The sequence below is a fragment of the Haliaeetus albicilla genome, chromosome Z (assembly GCF_947461875.1).
Source record: "Haliaeetus albicilla chromosome Z, bHalAlb1.1, whole genome shotgun sequence".
NCBI classification, from domain to species: Eukaryota; Metazoa; Chordata; class Aves; order Accipitriformes; family Accipitridae; genus Haliaeetus; species Haliaeetus albicilla.
Window position 1 is genome coordinate 7,783,115 of NC_091516.1, and position 22,315 is coordinate 7,805,429.

The 22,315-nt window shown below is 37.6% G+C and overlaps 1 long non-coding RNA gene across 1 annotated transcript in view; it reads right to left on the bottom strand.

Annotated features, from left to right (window-relative positions):
* LOC138683873 (uncharacterized) overlaps positions 1 to 22,315 on the bottom strand; it is a 446,426-nt gene that overhangs the window by 380,978 nt on the left and 43,133 nt on the right. The gene's annotated exons all lie outside the window — the stretch shown is intronic.

Here is a 22,315-nt window from a genome sequence, read left to right on the forward strand (position 1 = left end):
GCTTTACTCATTTGGTTATGGAATTGAGTGGCCTTCAATCACTAGGAACTGCCATTCAAAACAATGAAAAGGGAATTAAATAAATATTTCTCACAGTCTAGATGCTTCTTTCATTAGTTGAAAGCCCTGTAAATTGTATATGATTGCAAACATACATTTTTACTTGTGTTTAATTTGCTTTATTGTGTTCTTAAAATAATATTAGGAAGGAAAAATATGGTTTGCTTTATATGTGGTGTGAGGTTAAAGAGCTGAGCAAGTCTGTCAGGAAAAGCTGTTTTGCATTTGCTGAATATACCTGCTAATTATACTACAGATAATTCATAGCTTGTGCATTGTGCTTTTATATGGCTCATTCTTTCATGTTTCTCCCTTGAGTTCCCCTCAATGATTTAATAATCCAGATAGCCAAGTGTCCTCACATGTTTTGCCTTCTCTAAAAATCATCTCCTCAGCATCTTCCAAGATTAATTCTCTAATAGATATATATAATATATATCATAATATAATAGATATATAGATATATAAAAACCAACAGAAACGTCCTCATCCTGTGACCATAATAATAGCATGGTATATGTGACAAATAAGCACTACTACCTGGGGAAAGCTGACTTACATGATACAGAGAGACACAAACCTCACTATTGCTGGAGAAAGACAGCTAATCTCCTCAGGGCTGCTTACAGCTTCTTTTGCACAGTACTTCCATCTGTATTCACTTATTGCCTACACTGCATACAGGTGAAGATTGCTGTAGTTAATTCTGAAGTGGTGGAAATAACCTCATGAGTTTATAACTAATTTCACCTAATCCTACAGTATAACTTTAATCTTCAAGGAACAAGGACATTGGCCAATTAGAGACTATATGGGTGAAGAGCCTATCTAACCAAAGCCCTTTCTGTAGCCCATGGAAACTACCTTTTACTTATTTTTCTGTCTGTAAACGGCATAGGGCTGACACAATCCTAAGACATATATTTCTGCTAGGTACCGAATGTTAAGTAGGCTGAAACTGAGTCTACATCTTCAACAGTTCTGTGGTGGTCAAGTAAATATAATGGTGAATTTGCCCTTGCTGCTATGATTAACTATTTATGATCGGTGCATTTATTATTGAATAACTAAGAGGATGTAAGTCCTAATTTTTTATAGAAGCATTCAGGAAGAAGGCACTAAAACTCTACATGATTCCTCATTACCCAGAAGTATTCTAGATGAGCTTATGTGGCTTGTCTAATCACCACTAAGACTACTTCCCATGCAGCAGAGAGCTGGAAAACATGATGATAACAGACCAATTTTGAATCCTCTAGTCAGCCCATGAAAATTCTCAACTGAGTTTCATTAAACTTGGGATAATAAAATGACATTGACAGATTTTTTTCGGCTCCTGGGCATTTGAAACACAGATGACAAAATATCAGTAAGATATCTAATGTCAAGACACCGATCTGTGGCAAGACCAACTTTTAGTCTTGTCCTTGGAAGATGTAACACCTATGACAGAAGGGGAAAAAAAAGTCAGAAAAAAAAGTAGGGAAAGAAACAAACAGGAGGTCAGTGTCTTATGTGTGGAAAGGAGGTAGCTTTACTATCCTGAGGACTTTTCCTCTTCTTCATTCTCAAGCTTACTTCAACCAAAAATCAGACCAGTTCTGTGATTGTAGCTATGATTTATACATGTACATACAGCTTCACTGTATTCTCTCCCTAACCAGGGTGTACTGGATTTTATTCTGTTTTCTCTTCTGCTACAAAGATGCACAGGAAACTCCTGGGTACACTGACACTTGAGTGAAAGAGTTCAAGTCCAACTACTGTTGCTTAAAAATCCACATTAGTATTTGCCAAGAGTTGTGAATAGGACTGCATTCATGCTTAAATGCACGCACGCATAGTGGGGGGGTTTCCCTACTTGAGGTTGGGCAGGATGTTATCTTTCTTCAAAGAAGAGGGAAAAGAGAATAGTCGTTGAAAACTGGGAAAACCTAGAAAAATGTTTGACAATAGAACTTCTTAGCGAAGATGAAGGTTTTACACAATGGACCTTCTTAGTAAATGGGAAGGTTTTAGAGACTCCTGGCCATGTTAAATTCCTCCCCCACTTCCTTGGGCAGAAGTCCAAAATCAACAGCGAGGTACATTGGTTGTAAGTAACTGTCAAAGTAGACTGAAATCTGTGATGTTTCTGAACTCTGTGAATACTTCTTTAGCTTGTAAACTGGAGTTTGGAGTTACAAGCATCACCAGCAGTTGATGCTTAGCCTTTGATCAGTTTGCAGGTAATTTGTACCAAATCCCTGTTCATGTTGACTCCAGTGAATGCTGTAAGATATTTGAAATGTCTATGTTTACACTGTCTACTGAAAGTTCTGCAAGCTTAATGCTTGAGACTTCTTTGTTTATTGTATTTTGTGCTCTTTCACAGGTCTGAATTAACATTCTCTCCTTCATTTAAAACATGCTGACTGTGCTTGAGTTGACAGAGGAGGAACTGAGGTGCTGCTTCCTTCTGCCTTTTTGTTAGGCTTGGGAGCATGCAAAATTATTGTGACTATGGAAATGTTTTGTTTGAAGAGTAGAAAAAGATGGCCAAATACAATGCATTCAGGTTTCATTACACTTCCTGTGAGCTGAACACTAGCTGTGTATGCTGGACTGCAGACCAGGTATTCATGTGAAATATCATTAACCTAACACCTGCTTGTGTGACATGGTCTCTGCAGCTGCATTACTACAGCTAGCTGTAATCTCATGAAACACTACAAATGCATCTAATACTTTTATACATTAGTAACCATAAAGAAATAGATCTTCATAAAAAAAAGCTATTTTTGTACCTCTGCTTCCTCTTAACTGCAGCCTGAAATTAGCAAAATTCAAGCACTTGCCAAATAAAGTGCTTGTTGTGGCAAATTCATTAACTAAAGCATTTTATTTGTCTGTTAGAAAAGTTCCCAGATGTTTGAACGCCATCCTGTACTCCCAAAACAAACAAACAAAAGTCTAATGGTTTCTAGTAAGTTGAAATAATGCATTTTGACAAATTTACCTTTTAAAATGTTTTACATTTTATTTTATAAAAAGCAAAGTAGTAGCTTCAAAACACCATCAAAATAGAAACTTTCCTGAAATTTGAAATTATGTTTGTTGACACTGTAGTCTGTGAAACAAAACTGTCACACTTTGAAAAAGGTTTACATTAAATCAATAGGGTTTTATTTTTTAATCAGAAAGCTGTTGAAAAGATATTTCTCAGTTGTAATTTAAGGTCACAGAAAAGGTGTGGCAGCTGAGGTAACAGTTACAGGGTTTCCCTGACTCCACTGTCATGGGGGACTTGGTGGGATGAGGACAAGCATAAAGTGCCTCCTGTTTCTTGAAACAGCATACCGCCTGAGCTGTGTGCTAAGGATATAATGGCTATACAAAATAATGAATGTTTATAACGGATATACAAGGACATAATATGCACAGAAAACTCCTGTTCCCTTTATGAATACACCATGGCCAATTCCCTGGGCATATATTTGACAAGAGTAATTTTTAAGTTTAGCTCTGCACAGGTACACTCCATACATACAAACTCCGCCCCCCCCCAAAACACATCATCTAACTATTACCAAGTTTTCTTTCTTATTCTTTTTTCAAGTGTAGATAGAGGTGTGGATTTCTCAGAGGCTCCATCCAAACTGCTGTCATCTGCTGTCAATGAAATACCATATGCTGGAACCCAACAGTTTCTTGACAACCCCCTACCACACCTTGTGAAATTGGGATCTCAGTAATGTGGGAAGAAACGTAAATAAGATAATGCAAACTACAGCTTCTACATACAGTGAGGATTTAATGTTTTGGGCCTGAATGAGGATCTTGCCTGCTGAGAGCAGCTAAGTGGTGCCTGCCAGATCTAAATCTGTGGTTCCATGGCAATGGGAAGTCTCTGTTACTTAAGCAGAGTTAAATCTAGGGGAAGGAAGCATTTCACGTGCTCTGCATTCATTGGTCCAGATTCACAAATTTTGGTTTCCAAGTGGACACACTCTTCACTATGATTTAAAATAGAGAACAAAATCTTGTTTAAAATTAGCTTAGGCCCAAGAGCACAGGCCTCTCTGCACACTGTTTAGAAGTGTGGTGTGCTCTGGCTTTGAGTCTTTAGGTTTTTGGACATCTAATAAAGCAAAGACTCAACTGAAACTTTTCTAGTGGCAGCCACAACATCTGACTCTTCCCATTGAATTGTGTGGAGTGCAGGATGAAGTACAGTCTCTGTGATGCCTTTCCCTCTCCACTGGTATTACAGTTTCCCTTCACTATCCAGTATCTTATTTTCTGAAAACTAGCAGTCTGGAATCTTGGAGATCTCCTACCTCTCTCACTAAGGAATGGCATCAAAAGGTTTTTAAAGGAGGGAAACAGACTCCTTCTCTTGCACTCAGTTGCATGTCTCATTTTCATCAAGCTAAAAGGAAAGAAAAGCAATTTAGCATATTTTTCTATTATATGGTGTTGAATACTTTATCTATTATCTACCAGCAAGTAGTTGCATTAGTAATATTCATTTAGTGATAATGAGATTCCTCGTAATTTGCTTTTTGGCTTTACTGTCTAAGAATTACCCCTAGTGAGCAGCAACTTGATTCCATTACATGTGTTTAATTTTAATATGTTTACAAGGATTAACAGCTCAGCAACTGATGACAAAAGAGTATTGTAACAGACAGGGTTAAATCATGCAGGAAAATACTAAACAAATACTTCTTTTGATGCATAATCCTGTATTTCAGAAAATGTATCCTTCATCCAGCAAAATTTGACCAGTTCAGAGACATTTCTGGGCCTGAAAGTGATCTCTATGATTTTCTAGGATTTCTTGATTTGAACTCACATCTAATTGTATAATGCCATAAAGTACATGAACAATTGCCAAGGTCACTTCAGATAGCCTTATTGCTTTTTTTATTCAAGGAGATAGCCCTTAAATAGTGAGAAATATGATATCCAGGAATTCCAGCTTGCCCTCATGTAATCTCCTTCACAGAGTACAACAAAGAACAATTGTGTGAAGCACAATGACCTCAGATGCTTGAAAACTCTGAAGCTATTTATGAATGTGGAGTGGAGAGACTAAGCATGCATTCAGGATGAGGAAACCTTGAGCAGAAAGAGCCCGTTTTAGTTGTGAACTATTTTTGTATGAGAAAGCTTTAGCAGAAAAGAAAAAGTACATGTACTGTGATAGTCAAGTCAATGACAGGCACACTAATTTTTGCATTAGTTCTGAGAGAGCATCATACCTCTTCAGAGATTAGGGAGAGCAGACGTGACATTCAAGTGTATATGTCCTCGAGCAAATTCATGTGTGTTACTATGAGGAGTCCTTGTACACCTGTATCAGTGGAGATCTAAACTAATAAAGACATTTCTCTTAGCATTACTCTAATAAAAACAGATTACTTTGATCTGTGAACTGGCAGCTCTGTTTATCCAAGGAAAAATAACAACATACTATTTCTTGTTAGTAAGTAACCTGCCTATGTATGTGGCTTGCTGTCAAGCAAGAGATTGCATACCAAATTATCCATGGCAAATGAGCCATGATGAGACCATTCCCCAGATAATAGATGTTAATATGTCTGTGATTGTACGAATGCATGCATGTCTGGATAGCAATCTTTTCTACAGACTGACAATATTAAAGGAGAATTTGTGGGCTGGACCAAAAGACCTGTCTGTGCTACACACATATGCCACTCAACTGTTGTCAAATAAAAAAAAAAAAGTAAGCAAAAAAAAACCCAAAGCCAAAAAACACAAAAGCAAAGAAAAAGCACGACTTGGAGTTGTAACTATACTTCTGTGATTTACAGCATCTGCAGTCAAATGTGTTATCATTGCTGTTAAATGCTATAAAAAGCAACGTTTCACATACCCTCCACCCTGAAAATGACTTCACCTCTAGGAGTTTTAAATCACGAAAAGCATTATTTTATTCAGACTATCAAGAAACAGGAATCACCAGGAAGTTTTGCACTGGAAAGAAATCAATGCACTGAAGGCCAGAAAATATTATGGGAATGTTGTACCCAGGAGCAAATGTCAGAGAGATTAGGAAGTGAAATAATAGTTGCTTGGGAATGTCAGTCCAGAGAGGAACAATATGGATGTGTCCCTTTTCTCTACATTAACAAGGAGTTTTCAAGGAGAGTATACCCGAAAAGTAAGGTAGATCCTGTATGTAAGAATTGTGTATAATTAAAACTAGGCAAATACTAAATTCTGAAGTTACATCTCCATGTAGGATTTTGTTGATTATATAAACCAGGGCCATTGTGATTTATGAAGTCAAGGAGACAGAGTGCAAAAGCTCTTGAAACTTGCTTATAATACATAATAACTTAAAAATCATTTTAGAAGTACTTTAGAATACATTTCAAACTTTTGGATGGGGTGTTGTTGATTTTTTGCTTCAAAGAACATGAAATGAACTTCCCTGCTGCTTTCCTTACTTTTTTTGAATAAAAGGTTTTAAATAGGTGTAAAATATTATTTTAGGTTTCAAATAAAGAACTGTGATTTTTGCATAATTCCTAAGTCACTGACAAGCATGCACTAATGATCTGTTGATACTGCTATTGCACATGGAATCCTCTCTGAAGCACCATAGCTAAGTTAAGAAAGAGAAGGGATAATTCAGGATGTAGAAAAGGAAAACACAGGCACAGAATGACAACAAACTCCACTAGAGACTCTAGAATAGCATCTGGTAATCATAATCGCTACATTTCCAGTAATGCCTAGTTAAGAGTCAGTCTTAACTTCATTTAGGAGCTGTGGCCATAAAGTCTTACAGTCCCATTATGTGTCTTTATTATGACACTACAGTGATCTGGTAACTGGATATGATGCTAGATAACAGCTTTCAAATACAGATTTCAGTTCTCAACAGATGACAGTTCTTTTAAAGTTGTATCTTATTTTCAGTCTATTTCTGGATTCTGTTTTAATCATACACTATCCCAAAATAAGGAGTGTCTGTCAGCATATGGTGACTCCACCTGAGCCTTACAAGACAGATACATTTTCTCTTTTAGTTGTGACTTTACTGGGGTATCAAGGACACACGCTGTACAAAGATTTAAAAAATGGGAACGTGAAGTCATATCCCTCATATTGGAGAAATGAGAAATTACCTGTAAGGTAATACTAAGTATCATGGATACAAGACGAACAGGTAAAACAAATGTTACTGGCACCTTTATCCTTACTTATCTGTGTCAATTGCTGACACAAACAAAATGCAGTTATGTGAAATACAATCAAGTGCTGCTCCTAAGCATTTACTAGTTCAATGTCTGTCTACTGCTGAGCTGCCAAAGACACAGACACATGAAGATACTGAAGTAACTTGTACTTTAGATGAGCTTAGTTGAAGCTGTTTACTTTCCAGAGTTTAATACAGAAATTAGAGAGCAAGTCCTCACCTCCTCATTTGGAAATAAGGCTTTATAACATTATCATTGAAACTGTGAAAAAATATAAACCACCATTTTCCATTTATGGTATTTTAGTCTATACAGCTGGTAAAACTTTTAAATACCTGACAAGTTATTTTTTTAAACAAGATTAGTGTTCTATACATTTTCACACTTCGCCGCAAAACTGCCTCTGTTTTGCACCCTCAGAAGTCTGTGTTTTATGAATTAAGAAAAAAATAGGCAGATAATCAGGTAGGACATGAGGAGGTGGGAAAGAAGGCTAAAGAACAAATAACGATCTCCTTGCACACCACTTCTATGTTTTGAAGTAATATGGTCTCCACGACCATAGGATTTCAGTACATTGCACTTTTTAATGTTTCTACTCATTGGTATAGGAAATCACTATTTTCCGCATTTTACTTTCTGTGGGTGGATACATAAAGATCTGCAAATGTAACTAAGTACCTCAGTTTTTTTGGAAATGAGTAATCTTAAACACCTTTGAGAACTTAGCAATTCATGCTACAGCACAGATGTGTACCCACATCTCTTAGGTGGCAAGCTAGTACCATGCCAAGGGGGCTATGCTGCTTTATTCCATAAAATACCAAAAATTAAGTAAAATAGCTCAGAAGTCTTTATCCAGCTTGAGAGCAAAAGGCATGGCCCAGCTTATGATAATACACTTAAGTTCTCTTTCCTTAAAAGAGCAGCTGTGTCCACACTGCTCAGTGGGAACCACCTCTGGTCCTTGCTAACCCTTGAACTGTGCCTGGGTGTCTGCAAGGATGCTAGCTGGTGTGGGACAAAACTGTGCTATGGTGCATGCTAACAGCTAAACAGTCATTACAGGACACTACTTGGGCCTATGCCCTGGCTGTATTTAATATTCTTGTGTAGATATAGCCAATTACAACAGTTACAAGCCTTCTAAGACATCAGTATTTGAGAAAAGAAGACTGGGAACTTGACCACATGGGGGTAAATTTATCCGCTTTGGTCTCTTTGTATAGCACCACACCCAGACTATTTTCCGTTAAACTCTGTACAATGGCAATCATGTCTCTGCATACAATGAACATGAATAGCAAAGCACCTTTCCTCTCCTCCCTCCTGCCCTTCAACACACGTACACATGCTGTAACTCAGTTCTCAGGAAAAACAAAACAATTCTGTGAAACAAGCCAATTCAAAGTAATACAATGAATCCGCCAAAATAACCTGTAAGAATGAGGAGGAAATGATTTCACTTTTTGCTTTATCCAGGGGGTGCTCTTGCATAACCTGTTCACTGTGCACAACAGCTCAGTTCCAGCCTTATGCAATGCATATTTGAAAGCAATGCTAAGAGCACAGTTTAAGGTAGAGGTTGTTCAAAATCCCATGTCTTCCAGGAATCAAGAAAAACTTTTCTCTCTTTGTGCTGAAGTGTTTTAAAGGGCCTATGAAAGGCATACAGGAGGGTGGTCTACAGACAGCTGTGAGCCTGAAGCTGATAACCATGTATTCAGAACTAAGAGCTCATAATGAGCTAAAATGTTTCTGGCTATGAACATGTATTACCGCTTTGTGGCTTAGATCCTATGAACCCTTGCTTGACTTTTCTGAATACTGCCTATGTTTTCTGATTGCATTTGATTCAAAGTTTGCTTACATGAACTGACTACGCTGACCAGCTGGATCCAGTACCTCTATTAAAAATTGAATTTATTAGGTTAGATTAATCACAGGGTTGGCATTCTCTCCAGATGTCTCCATTATGCTGCAGGAAATGCAGTATCCATTTGGCATCCGCACTGAGAAATGAGGATTATCAACCTTGCTGAGAATATGGTTTTAAGGATTTTGAAATAGCCACAAAAATCATGAATGCAAAGACACATGCATGTAGGAAGTTATGAAAATGCACATTTTAAACAAGCTACTTCAGCTCTCAGAGGCATGTTTGACCCTGGTGATTCCCCCCGCGCTCTGAGCCCCAGCTCGCAGGCAGCAGCATGCTGGCCCAGCTGGATCTCCAGGAGGTACAGTGCAGCAGGCTGATACAGAGCTCTCAGTACTGCTATACTAGAGCAGTCTCTGCCACCCTTATGTGCAGCCACTAAACCATAACCCCGTTTTCTTTCTTGACCTCCCTAATCCTTCCAATCTCCTGCAGGAAAGTCAGTTCAGGAAAACCTAAAGGGATTGGGTCTTTCCTCTGAGATTCTGGGAATGAAGGAACTAAGGAGCAGGGATGCTAATGTTACTCACTTCATAGACCTGCAAAGAGATGGGAATAAAATGAGCTATCCCCTTAAGTGTCCTCTTGTCATTCCAGGGAGAGTTCTAGGAAAGCAAACAGCCTTTAATAATTTTGAAAACTACACTTTTTTTCTAAGTCTTGATTGTAAGCCATTTACTAATCTCTTCAATTCTGTTTCACAAAATGAGATTTATTCCTTTATATGTTACAAGGTCCTGCTGGCCTTAACAGAAAATTTTTATTTCTTTTAATTACTTAAAAATATTTTAGGGCAATGGGCAGCAACAAATTGCTTTAGCTTCTTTTGTAAGTTCCGTTACTGATTTCTGAGATTATAAACTGTTTGTAATATACCTATAAATACACTCATTAAAGTGAAGATTACTCATGACAACATCCAAATCTGAGTGCAGTATCCAGTTATCTCTCAGAATATCATAATGATTCTCCTCTGGGGACAATACTCTGACACATTACCATAAATTCAAAGAAATACATAAAAAGCATAAATCAAGCCATGTCTTTTCTGTTTGCATTGCTTGTTTGTATTCATTGCAAGCCAGCAGGTGAATTAAATATCTTAGAGATGTTTAGAGGTGTCTTAGAGACTCCTGGATCAGGAAAAAAGAAAAACCAATATGAACCGTTGTCCAAGGTGAAAAAGAATGATACCTTTTAGGGGTTCTGAAATAGTGCAGTACATTTATATGGAATTATTAACTTCCATTTTTCTGAACTCTGCTTTTTCTTGTCAGGACCAGGAAATGAGCTGGTAGGATGTCGTCAGATAGCTTACTTTCTGTATTGTTAGCACAATGGAATGAAAGGAGAAAATAAAAGGAAAATCTGAAAAATAACATTCCTGAGTGACCTCCAGGTTCATGCTTCTGGCCCAGAGTGGCTATCAGTCCAATGTATTCCATTAATGGGTGAAAGCCAAATCAAGCTAGATAGTTTTAGATAAGCAATGATCCAAAATGACCTCTCAGGAGACTCCTGAAATTCACCATTGGGGTTCTGAAACAAAGATTCATCTTTATGTCAGGTTCATTAAGATTTACTAATTAGCAATGTTTTCAAAGTGAATGAGGTTTTGATTTGGTGTGGTATGGCACTGGGACATGACTTGTGAGAACCCAAATGTTTTCAGCTCCCATTATCTTTAAAAGCAACAATGTGATTCTCAGCTCTGTCTGCAAATGCCCAAAGATCTCTATCTGTTTAATGTAGACAGGATCAAAAGGTTAAAATTACTATGTTCCTGTGTTGTTGATTAAAAAAAATTCTTTAAACCCTACAGTGCCTACAGAATACTGATGGATACACAGTTCTGTGTTGCTTTTTGTAAATATTACAGCTAGGCAGAATTTTGCAACTATTGCTTTGGAATTTTGTGTTCAGTTCAAAAGGACTGTTATTGCTCTCACTTCTATTATGAATGTTGTATAGATAGCTTTTTGCATTATGTTGACTACTCACCCGGTTCCTGAACAGAGGAAAATGGCAGGTTGTTTAAGTAATAGATGCAATCAGAGTTGCGTATGATCTGCAGAATAAGAATTATTCTCTAAAGAAACTTGAGAATGATTTAAATAAGTTTAAGAAATATATTCAATCTTAAAAAAAACCACAACAGATTTAGATTAAAGTAAAAAGTAAATAGAAAACACAACTGCTGTGCCATGAAGTACAGCAAGTTAATGACAAATGGAGGATTCTAATAACATCTGTCCTTACTAATCACATTAATTGCTTTTAAATTAATTTTATGAAAAATGCCACAGTAAACATATGACTAATGAGAAGGCAATTTGAGCTGCTTTTAGGGAAGGGATGGGAAGAAGTTATGTTTAGTTTCTAGTGTTAGCTACTTCAGTAAAAAGAGATTTTGCATTAGAAATCTGACTTTCAGAAAGCCCAAGAAATGTAATTCAGTCTGTGTTGGATGGTTTTTTGCATAACTTTTCCTTGTTTTCCTTACATGCACAATTTGAACTTTTAACCATTACACAGATTAATTTATGACTTAAGCTAGTATATGGAACTGCAAGTGGACTTATATTAATGCCTTTCTATTAAGTTTCACTATCTTAAACAGATTTCATTACCTCCACATTGTCCAAGAGGTATGTTTGTAATCAATGCAAACTGTGAAGATTTGTGTCTAAGCAAACAGACTCTCCTGAAAGAGTACATAAAGTGTGTGTGGCTTTCTTGACTGTAGTTAATTGCTGTTTATTCCTTTTGGCAGTGGTTTCTTTATTGTTAGCTTTTTGGAAAGCTTTTATCAATAATGTTTTCTCTATTTGCCTTGGAGTAGGAATACATCTAGGAATAAGTCCTCCCATGCTCTTTTTGAGCCAATTTTGGTTGACCTAATAGTGAAAAGATTCAAAGAATTATCTCTACCATGAGGACTGACTTAAAAAGCAGTGCTAGGCTCCAACTCGCTTTTTTCCTGCACAGCTTTTTATTTGTTTCATTTTTGTCTTTTATTTGATACTGTTGTCTCACAAGATGCAACTACTACTTTGCTATGAATGAGAATTTATGAAGGGCTTAGGAAAATATTAGCAAATTTTTTTTATTAATGGATTTGCTGTTCAAAATTCAAATTCTTGCATCTTAAAGCAATTTCCAGTATATTTTCACTTGCTTATTGACCAAATTTCCAGAAAAGTGCACTCCCTGATCTCCAGCAGCACACCATGTATCAAGGGGGACCCCAGATATCCTGCATGACTCTGGCCCTGCCCGAGAGCAGGATGGGCCCTGAGTACAGAGCTGCAGCCCGCTGGGCCAGCTGCATCAGCCAGCAACTTCTTCCTCTTATCCCATGGTTTTAAATGACCCCAGAAAATTTTCCAGAGAGAATTTAAAAATTCTTGGTTTTCTCTTCAAATCACCAAAATCCCTGCAAACTGGACCTGACTGTGCAGTTTGGGGTTAAAAGGGTGTGTTGCTTCTGACTTCATCAAGGCACAACCCATTTCAGAGTGGTAATGAAGGGAGAAAGATCAGCCTGGGCACAGGGCTGCTACCCTCCTGACCATATTGTCACCATGGTGGTAAGGAGTCCCTTTCATTCACACTCAGTCAACTTTGCCTGTATTTTTGCTCAGTGGTTCAGCAATAGCAAGTAGGAAGGCTTCTAGTCTGGTAGCTAAGGTACTCCCAGGCCTGAGAAATGGAGATTTGACCTCCTTAAAGGAAATTAAACCAGATCTACCACTTCCCAGCAACTTTCTACAGTAATCACTGGACTGCTGGAAACATTATTTTACTTGGAAAAGTAGTACTTCTAGTGTGTAACGTTCCCAAAGCACCCCTGCGCAGCTGGGTCACTTCAAAAATTAGGTAAGGAATAGTATTCCTGTGAAGATATTCGTACTGTCTAATTTTGGCCTTTGGATTTAAGTTTTTTAAACTGAGCTTCACTGGCACCAATTTCTCTCCATTGACTACAAGAGGAACTTCAGCATGCAGCTTTGATCCCCTGATTTATAACGTTCTTATGTACTTAAAATAGAGAGTAGAACTAACTCCTCTGGACTCTGAGTCTTACTTAAGGAGCTGGTACATTGTTCAGATTAGGGTCATTAAGAATTTGCACAGAAACAGAACAGTGAGTGCCTGGAAAATGTCTCAGGCCGGTGGAGATCAGTGCCTTCAGGGCTTGTTTTGAGGGGATCTAAGTGTGGAGCAAAAAAGCCAGAAGAGACTGGAATGAAAATCTGACGATAGCTAGGAAATGATAGACAGTCTTCCTACTTGATAAAGTTTTCCCAACATAAACAGAATGCCATTCATATCATTTGCTATCCTCTCACAAGTGCCAAAAATTTCAGCAAAAGACAAACAAAATAATGGACCAACAATACATAACAATCCTACTGCCTGTCTTTATGCTATGTAGAAGCTGAAATGGGGTGACAGCTATACACTGACTCCACATAGGACTTTGCATCTGACAGACTGTTTCAGGTAGAAGAAATTCAGACACTACAAAATAGGCAGCTGTGTAAAAGGTTTGAGGCATGCTTCTATCTTTATATAGGTGCCTGCTTCAAAGCATCTGAACACCCTTCAACTAAAAGAGCACTGCTGTTGTCCTACCTGCTCTGAAGGTTTCATCCTATGCTGATTGTGTTTTATGTAGATTGTGGCAGGAGGCATTAAACGTTGTGCTTAATCAAAGTGATAAAAACAAGGAGTTTTAGGATGGATCTGGAAAGCACATACATGGCAAAGCATGGGAAGGCATATGTTCTTGCAAAATGTCAGGATTAACCACTAGTAATTTTAAAGCAGTATAACAATAATAATGATGATGATAATAATACACAGAGAACCCCTTCTCCCTATGTGTGGACTTGAAACTGAAATGAGCGGGAAGCCTGTCAGAGTAAAGCAAGTAACCCAGATCAAACTACTTGGAGCTGTCAGGCCATCAGTACCTAAAGTATTCCAGACATTCACTGAAGGAAACAGGAAGTTCTGGTCCAAGACAGTAACCCTGAAAACAAAGATGTGTGCAAAATGCACTTACTGTATTACTGTAATATTAGTGCATGTCTCTGTAATTTAACTGCACAGTTTTAAAGACTGCCTTACCACCCACAACAAGGTAAAATATCTGTATTGAACATAATCTGGCAGTAAGTGCTGTTGTTACTGTTGCCATGGTTCCCTTCCCACTACATAGCATCATGCCATTTACACTGTTAATTAAATACATTTATCCAAGTAAGTTCTGATTACAAAGATAAGACAAAGGTTGATGCATTAAACTGGTTCAGGGTGATTACTTACATTCTCCATGCCATTAGTGTTAGTGCTTTCAGTGTCAGTCTGGTAAAACCTGCAAAAATTAATGAAAGATTCTCTTAAGAGGAAAAAAATAATTTTAATAATCCTCTTTTTTTTTCATCAGTTTAAGGGCCATCAGCAGCCTTTACAGTTCCTTTCCTTCTTTATAATTATTTAAAAGAGGACCTTTTTTTCTGTTTACATCATTCCTAGGTTATCTGAATTATTCTCATGTTTTGATTAATGTGCGAAGTCCTCAGTAAAAACTAGTGGGTTTACTAAAATTCCTAAATTATGGAGCCTATTCTGAGGACACAAAGAAAATGACAGAAGGAAACCCTGAAACACCTAAGAGAATAAAGCAGATTACAGGCTGTATAACTATAAAAAGATCAGTGGCTGTAATAATGTTTCAAACTGAGGGATTCAAACACTGTTTAAAAAGGTTTGTCATTGCCTGTTTATTCATCTGTCTGAGCCCTGGCTGACAGGTTTCAAACACAAAATTTCTGGAAAAAAAGGCATCTGGAAAAATTACAGATGGTGAGATTAAGTGGAGTTGGGAAAAAGTTATTTACCCAGTTCTTCAGCAGCAGTAGTGCTGCATTGCCAAGGTCTGGAATACAGTTTAAGTTTAAAGATGCCTACTGATATTACCTTATTTAAACATCAGTTTTGAGAACAAAGACAGTTCTCAAAAGCCAAAGATTATATCATTCTTCTAGTATAGCAATAGCCCTGGTGTTCTGTTGGACAGAACTAGCAACTGGAGCCAGACTCACAACATTTTCAAGTAAATGTATCCTCATGTAAACATACCATTTCACTAGAGTGAAGTTTCCTTTGAAGAGACTTAACAGTTGCAAGAAATGTTTTCAAAGGAAGGATTAAGAGGTCATGGTTCCTCTAGGCATTTCCAACCAGAAGTGAGAGAGAACCAGACTGAAACCTTGACATGTGCTAGCCAAGGACAGATATTTCCAGGAAATTCTGATAGTAAATTTATATTTGAAGGATTTCATTTTTTGTTCCACAACTGAAATTTCAGAAAAAGTTATGAAACAATTGGGTTCTACCAGTCTGTTGTACTAAAACTCATTAATGTTCAGATTACATATTATCCAGGGGACAAAACAGACTAGAGCTTTACATTTCCATGCCCACAAGAGTGTACAGCAGAAAGATGTGGGCTAGGCAATGGGCAGGAAGGTCAGACAGCAGCCCTGTGGCCTAGCTTATGGTCCTGATTGCCCTCCTCACTAAACTATCCTGCCTCCCATAGCCCTGGCAGTGATGTGAGGGAAAGACAAGGTGGAAGAATGAGGTATCTGTGTTTGCCAAATAGAAAACATATTAGTATGGAGATATGTTTGAATTTCAATATTGTCCACAACAAACAACTGAGGACAAAGCCAAACTTTGACCTGATGATAACTGCTGAATGCCATCGGGAAGGCAGAGTCTGAATGCACTGCCACTTACCTTTTTACCTCCAATATTCTTCAATAAGCTCCACTGAAATTAAAGCAGAAGATTCACAGCACAATAAAACCCATGAGCTGATTGATTTGTAAAGACTATAGGCAGCTATAAATTTTTTTCTTTTTTTTTCCTTTCAGTGACTGTAGGAGGTTGCGTTGTCCAGCTAAGGGACCAAACCTATGTATCTCTGAGGTCTGATTTATGGCTGAAACTGGGTGCTCCTAGGAAACGTTGGCAGAATCATTCTTGGGATATACGTGATCAAATTAACACAGCATGATATGAATTGCACTTCTTAGCTTACAGTTCATTATCTTTAAGCAAATAGCTTAATTTCAGGTCAAACGTCCTTCAATAAGATGTCATATAATGTAAAATAATCTTCTTATAGGCTTACATAATGATGATAAGAAGACAAGAAACAATCTTATTCCAGAGCTATTCTTCCATGAGGAGAAAGGATAACAGGGAACAAAGAGGAGAAGTGACTAATAAAATAAATGTAACAGTGAAATTATACATGTACTATGTGAAAACAAAATAAGTCTAGGAATTAAGGAAGACCAAAAGCAAAGAGATCTGAAAGCAATGTGATGTACAGATTCTTTCAGTAAATTCCGTGAAGATTAAATTGCTTGACTGGAGTGAAACATCTATGGCAGTATGAAGACTAGACCATAAACAGTTACACCCAATACACCTTAAAAAAGTTTGTAAGCCCAGCTATCATGGGAGAGAAAGCCACTGAAATGAGACAGATGTAAATGGAGAAGCCAGAGCATCTCTCAAGAATACAGCATACGCAGTGATCCAGAGATGACACAGTTTGCTGAAACACACTCCTATAAGGGTGCTGTGAAACTTTATAAAGTGTCAATAGCAACATTAATCTGCTTGAGAGCTGGCACCTTCTCCTCTGTGTTTTTTTTTGTGACAGCTGAGACTGAGAGAATTACTTTTGTTCACAGCATTTAGGTATGACAGGACATGACATGCTCCTTCTACCACCAGTCCAGCAGAACCCAAGAAGGTTGTTCATCATTGTACATTGCAAAACATAGCTACCACCTCAGGTGAGTGAGAGAAATTGTGGTGTATGAAAAGAGATCTGTTACTATATATTTTATTGTGATAGTGCTTAGAAGTATTAATCAGTAATCTAGGCCTAACCACAATGAGAGCTATGCTCATATTATTAACAGATTATTTGTAATCTTAGACTTGAATTCTGCCATCACTTTTGCATGTGCGCAGGTCTCCTGTAAAAGCAAACTTCAGAAGGGTCACGTACTATTCACATTAAAAGTTAAGTGGATATTGAAGAATTAATAGGACTAGGACATTGGCATAGTCTTTTTGTGTAATGGTAAATGACAGTAGCTCTGACAAGGTTCTGTAAAATACTTGGAGGACATTTTCTAAACAAAGAAAACATAGTCATTGAAAGCCTAAGTCACACCAAAATTTTGTCAACACCTCTAATTTTACAAATACCTCAAAAGCTAATACCTCTCACTAATACTCCTCACTTTTTTAGCACATATAACTGGGAAAATGGAGTCACAGAAGCCTTGACTGGTGAAAAGTTCTGTGACCATATGTTCACACAGAAATAGCATGTGAGAGATATGGCCACAGTGGCTTATTATTTTTTCAGTTAAGGCATAAGTATGTGTTTTAAAAGGCAATCTCATACCACTCCTATTTAGAAGTCCACTTGTGGGATAGCTCTCCACTGTCTTTTTACCATACAGCCACTGCTTTGGCCTTCAGGTGCATGACATATGTCTCACTGAGGGGATTCCTAGTCATTAAGACCCCTTACCAATCCTGCAATATCAGATATGCTGCTACTCCAGTTTCATCTCACAAAATCAGTCTCTGAATTACAGGTTCCAAACAAAATGCTTCAACAATGTCCTTTTCGTTTTCCTGTTGCACCTGAATTCCTTACCAAACCAAAGTGTCCCATACTTTACTCTAGGGCCACCCTGTTGCTTTCTACAAACTTTACTTCTCACAACCCTTCTATTTCTTGCCCATAATAATCATCTCAAAACAGAGCAAATACAAAAATCTAGTGATACAGTAAAACACTAAAAATAATATGATTAGGATGTATATAAATTAAGTTTGTCAGAACTAACTACTTTCCCTCTATCCTAGAGGAGGAGCAGAAAACTTACTTCTTGCAAAGGTCATCACTCTAAGATTTTGATTAACATAGAAAGAAAAAAAATAGCCCAGAAAACAAAATAACAAGGGACTGTTAAACATTTGTCATTAGCATAAGAAAGACTATTTCACTGAAAGAGGGGAGTTCCAGCCAGTCGCCATCTGTTTATAAAACATATGTAGTTAATATATATAAAACAATAACTTGTTTTGAAAAGAAAAACAAACAAACAAATAAAAACACTTTAAAAGGTGAAAAGAAAACCATAAGAAAATAAAACCACATTTAAATGTTCTAGCAAGAATCTCTTACTTGGTAAATTTAAAAAAAAAATAAAAAAATCTCCTCCAGCAAACAGTCATGCAGCAGTCACAAAATTCATTGCCACTTACAAAGTGCTGCAGGGCCATTTCTGTTCTGCACTGGCCTGTAACGAGGCAAAATACTTTAAAAGTCCAGGGGTGCTGAGCTACTGCAGTAGCAAGGCCACAACCATGGAGCAAGGATGGAGAACTAGAGCATCTCTGCTGCTGCCTATGAGTGAACAAGCCACTCTGAAGGTCTTACAAGGTAGTTCCCTTTTTACCAGACTCTGTGTTTGGACAAAATGCAGATATGGACTTGGGAGGGAGTGGAATAAAGTGAGGAGCATTACTGAGGAGAATGGCACTATAAAACAACGGAAACAATGAGGAAAAAATGCTAATAGAAGATTTTATTACACCATAAATGAAAGTCAGAGAAACCTTATCTGAGAAGACAAAGATTAAATAGAAGTTAAAATGACTGTTTTACCCTGCACAATGATATTGAAGTGTACAGTAGTATAAATTGTCCCAATGAAAGCTGAAATTTCAGATGGCCTAGGCATTCCTAATGCACAATAGATTAAAGAAAATGAGTACAAATTCCAGAATAACACTGGACCTTCAAAGTACTTCAACATGCTCCAGATGGATTTATTTTTTAAATCTACCAAAATGAAAGCTCAGCTTTCTGAAGAATCTAGAGTCAGAAATGTGCACTAAGCACCTGAAAATATTGCTATGATATTGCCTTTGTTTAAAAAAAACCCCAACAACCCACCTTGATTCTTCAGGTTAAAGTTTTTTTCAAATATGAAATAGAGAAAAAGAGATGGATTTGAAAAGACCTGTTTTTTTCTCAGGTACAAAATAGAGGAAGAGATCACAATAAAAGCTAGCTGTTTCACTGGAGCCATGCCACAGGGCTTTCCTATAAACAATAACTCAGAAAGTTTGGTAAATTACAGAATAATTTTGATATTAGATCAACTAAAAGAAAAGCTTGCACTTGAGTGGTTTAACTGTCTTCAAATTACAGGGTTCATCCAAACTGAGTCTGTGAGATAAGTTTTGTTTAAACCCCAAATCCTAAACATATATTTGACAGAAGGAATAAAACAAAAAGATTTAGCAGCTCTCAGACAACATAGTAATAAAGAACAGATGTCTACAGAAATTCAAGCAAGAGAAATACTCTTATAAATTATCAGTGAGTATAATTCTTGAACTATTTAGGCAGTTCCAGTATTGCTAATAGCCCACTGCAATCTTTATTTTCCACTTTAGCCTTACAATGGTGTACTTGGTACATCCATTCACTCTACTGCTACTTCTTCTCAATATACTATGACTACAAATATTTCTTAGATTATTTTTGAGCTACTCCACCCAGGATGTGGTAAACTGAGATATGCTGGAGTACAAAAGGCAACATTTATTGGGGAAGAACAACAGCTCTGCTTCTCTCACAAATGAAGCTGAATATCAAGCTGAGAAGTGACACTGAGCATGTTGACCCATTTTGGAATTGCTGTGCAGCTTCTGTGATCTCCAAAAAAAGCTCAGCCTCAGCAGTATCCTGTCACTTCATCACATGTAAGCACAACATCACAATTATAAAATCCAGAGCATTTTAGCAATAGAGGTTTGAGATTTGGGAATTATCTGGATGAAGCTGAATGTTTGCAACCATATCCTAGCATAATCTCTAATTAAGGGTGCTGGAGGGACCTTCACTGACTCTGTAAACACCAAGTCTGTAACTGCATGCATGTCATCACTTTGAAAGGCTTTCAAGCAATGGGATTTTGTGGAGACTTAATCCCCTAAACCCTTTTTGCCTCATGTGTAGAAACTTGATTGCTCTTCATAAACAAAGCCTTCAAAAAGATGCACATTTTTATGTGTACAGCAAATTTGAATCATTTGACTTTTCTTATAGCTCCTGGGCAGCACTGAGCACAGGCCTTTGGGACAATATACAATCATAGGGATGAAAGTCTCCCTTCATTTCCTGTTTTAAGATTCCCTCAGGGGAACATATATCTTACAACTGAAAGAAAATCAAGTAATGTCAGCACCTTGATTTCAGCACTTCACTAAAAGAGTATATGCATACCAGCTTGATCCAACATCAAAGATGGGTTACAAGAACCATTACTTACCGTCACATTCCTGATGAATATGAAGAACTACATTGACATAAAGGGAGGTGCAGTTTGTGTTCCTGTTGTGATACAGTCTCCTCTGCTTTGCCTGCCAAAACTCTCACCTCTGTTTGCCAGCCAGGTGATGGGAGGCCTAATTATTTGCCTGTACGTGAAAAGTTTCTCTCTGCATGGGGTCATTGCACCCACCACCACATGACCTCAACCACAGAAACTTCTTCAGCTAATATAGTAGACACATATTTTCAGGGACTTCTCTCAGTTACAGCTCTGGACACAGTGCAGAAGTGAATATGTGTAAATGTGTTTTATAAATGTCTTTAAGATGCCCTTTGGCTCAATTTCCCTATCTTAGAAATCTTCCCTGAAGAGCACTGTGTGATGGCTGATCACAAAAATCTCATGGATGGCCTCACCTCCCCACTGCCTCTTTTTCCTATGCCCCCCAAATGTAGAATGAGAGACAAGGTATTTCTCTGGCAGCATAGGTGTCCCTGACAATGCTTTAAGCTGTACTGATCCTGCTGTTGCTATTTCATTTACATGATGTAAAACTGCTCTAATTCAATGGAGGATTTGCCATTTATCTTTATGCTGCTACAAAGCAAAGTAAAGAAAAATATATTCTTCACAATGAGAAGGGTTAAGCACTGGGACTAGTTGTGCATAGGGACTATGGATCTGCATCCTTAGAGATTTTACAGGATAAGGCCCTGGACAACTCAAGTTGACTTTGGCAGTTAGCCCTGCTCTAAGCAGTGGGCTACAGTAAGTGCCACACAGATACTCCCTCCAAACTACATTATGCTGTGATTCTGATTTTTAAAGCAGCATTTGCCAACTGAAGTGCATAAATCCGTTTGCTGCTATGCAAGGAGAGTGAGGTATTTATTTTTAACGTGAGGTAACTCCTCACATGATACTCACTGTGACCTCAGTACTTCACTGGTGCTTCAGTACTATCCCAAATAACAATCATCAGAGTAAGGCAATGTTTCAATGGGTCCAACATGTCTCTGAAACTGAAAGAAACCCAACTGTACAGTGACAACTACAGCAAGTAAAGTTGCCATCAAAACTCACTTCTGTAGAATTTTGCAAAGATCATTTAATCCTAAGGAACTTCAAGAAAACAGCTGGCAACCACAGCCTGGAAAACCTGAACTCTTACTATCTGAAGGAGTGTGAAGTTCTCTGTGGAAAGTGAAACTTTCAAATTTTGGAACGCTGTTACATTTATGAAGATGTGAAAATAGCATAGTACATTTCCCTATAACAGCTTAGATCCATTTTTGTGCATAGTGAGAACAAAATTTTTGTGACACTAAGTGTGACTGTCTGAGAAGAGGGTGTGTTTTTTTCCACAAGTGGCAGTTTTCAGTGCAGCTATGTCTAACAGAAGCCAGAGCCCATAGGAAACATTGTGAAAACAACCCTTCCTGAAGAGCTGAACATTATTATTTTTTATTCCTTGAATTCTGGTAGCTATCAAAATATTTTCACTTACAGAAAGACAGTTCTTGGCCTGCAAAATTTACAGCCTGAGAAAAATCATGTACAAAGTGCAGGAGAAATGACTAAAGACTACAGTCACTTTCTTGTACTTGAACAGCTGATTTTCACCACTAAAGTATTAGTAA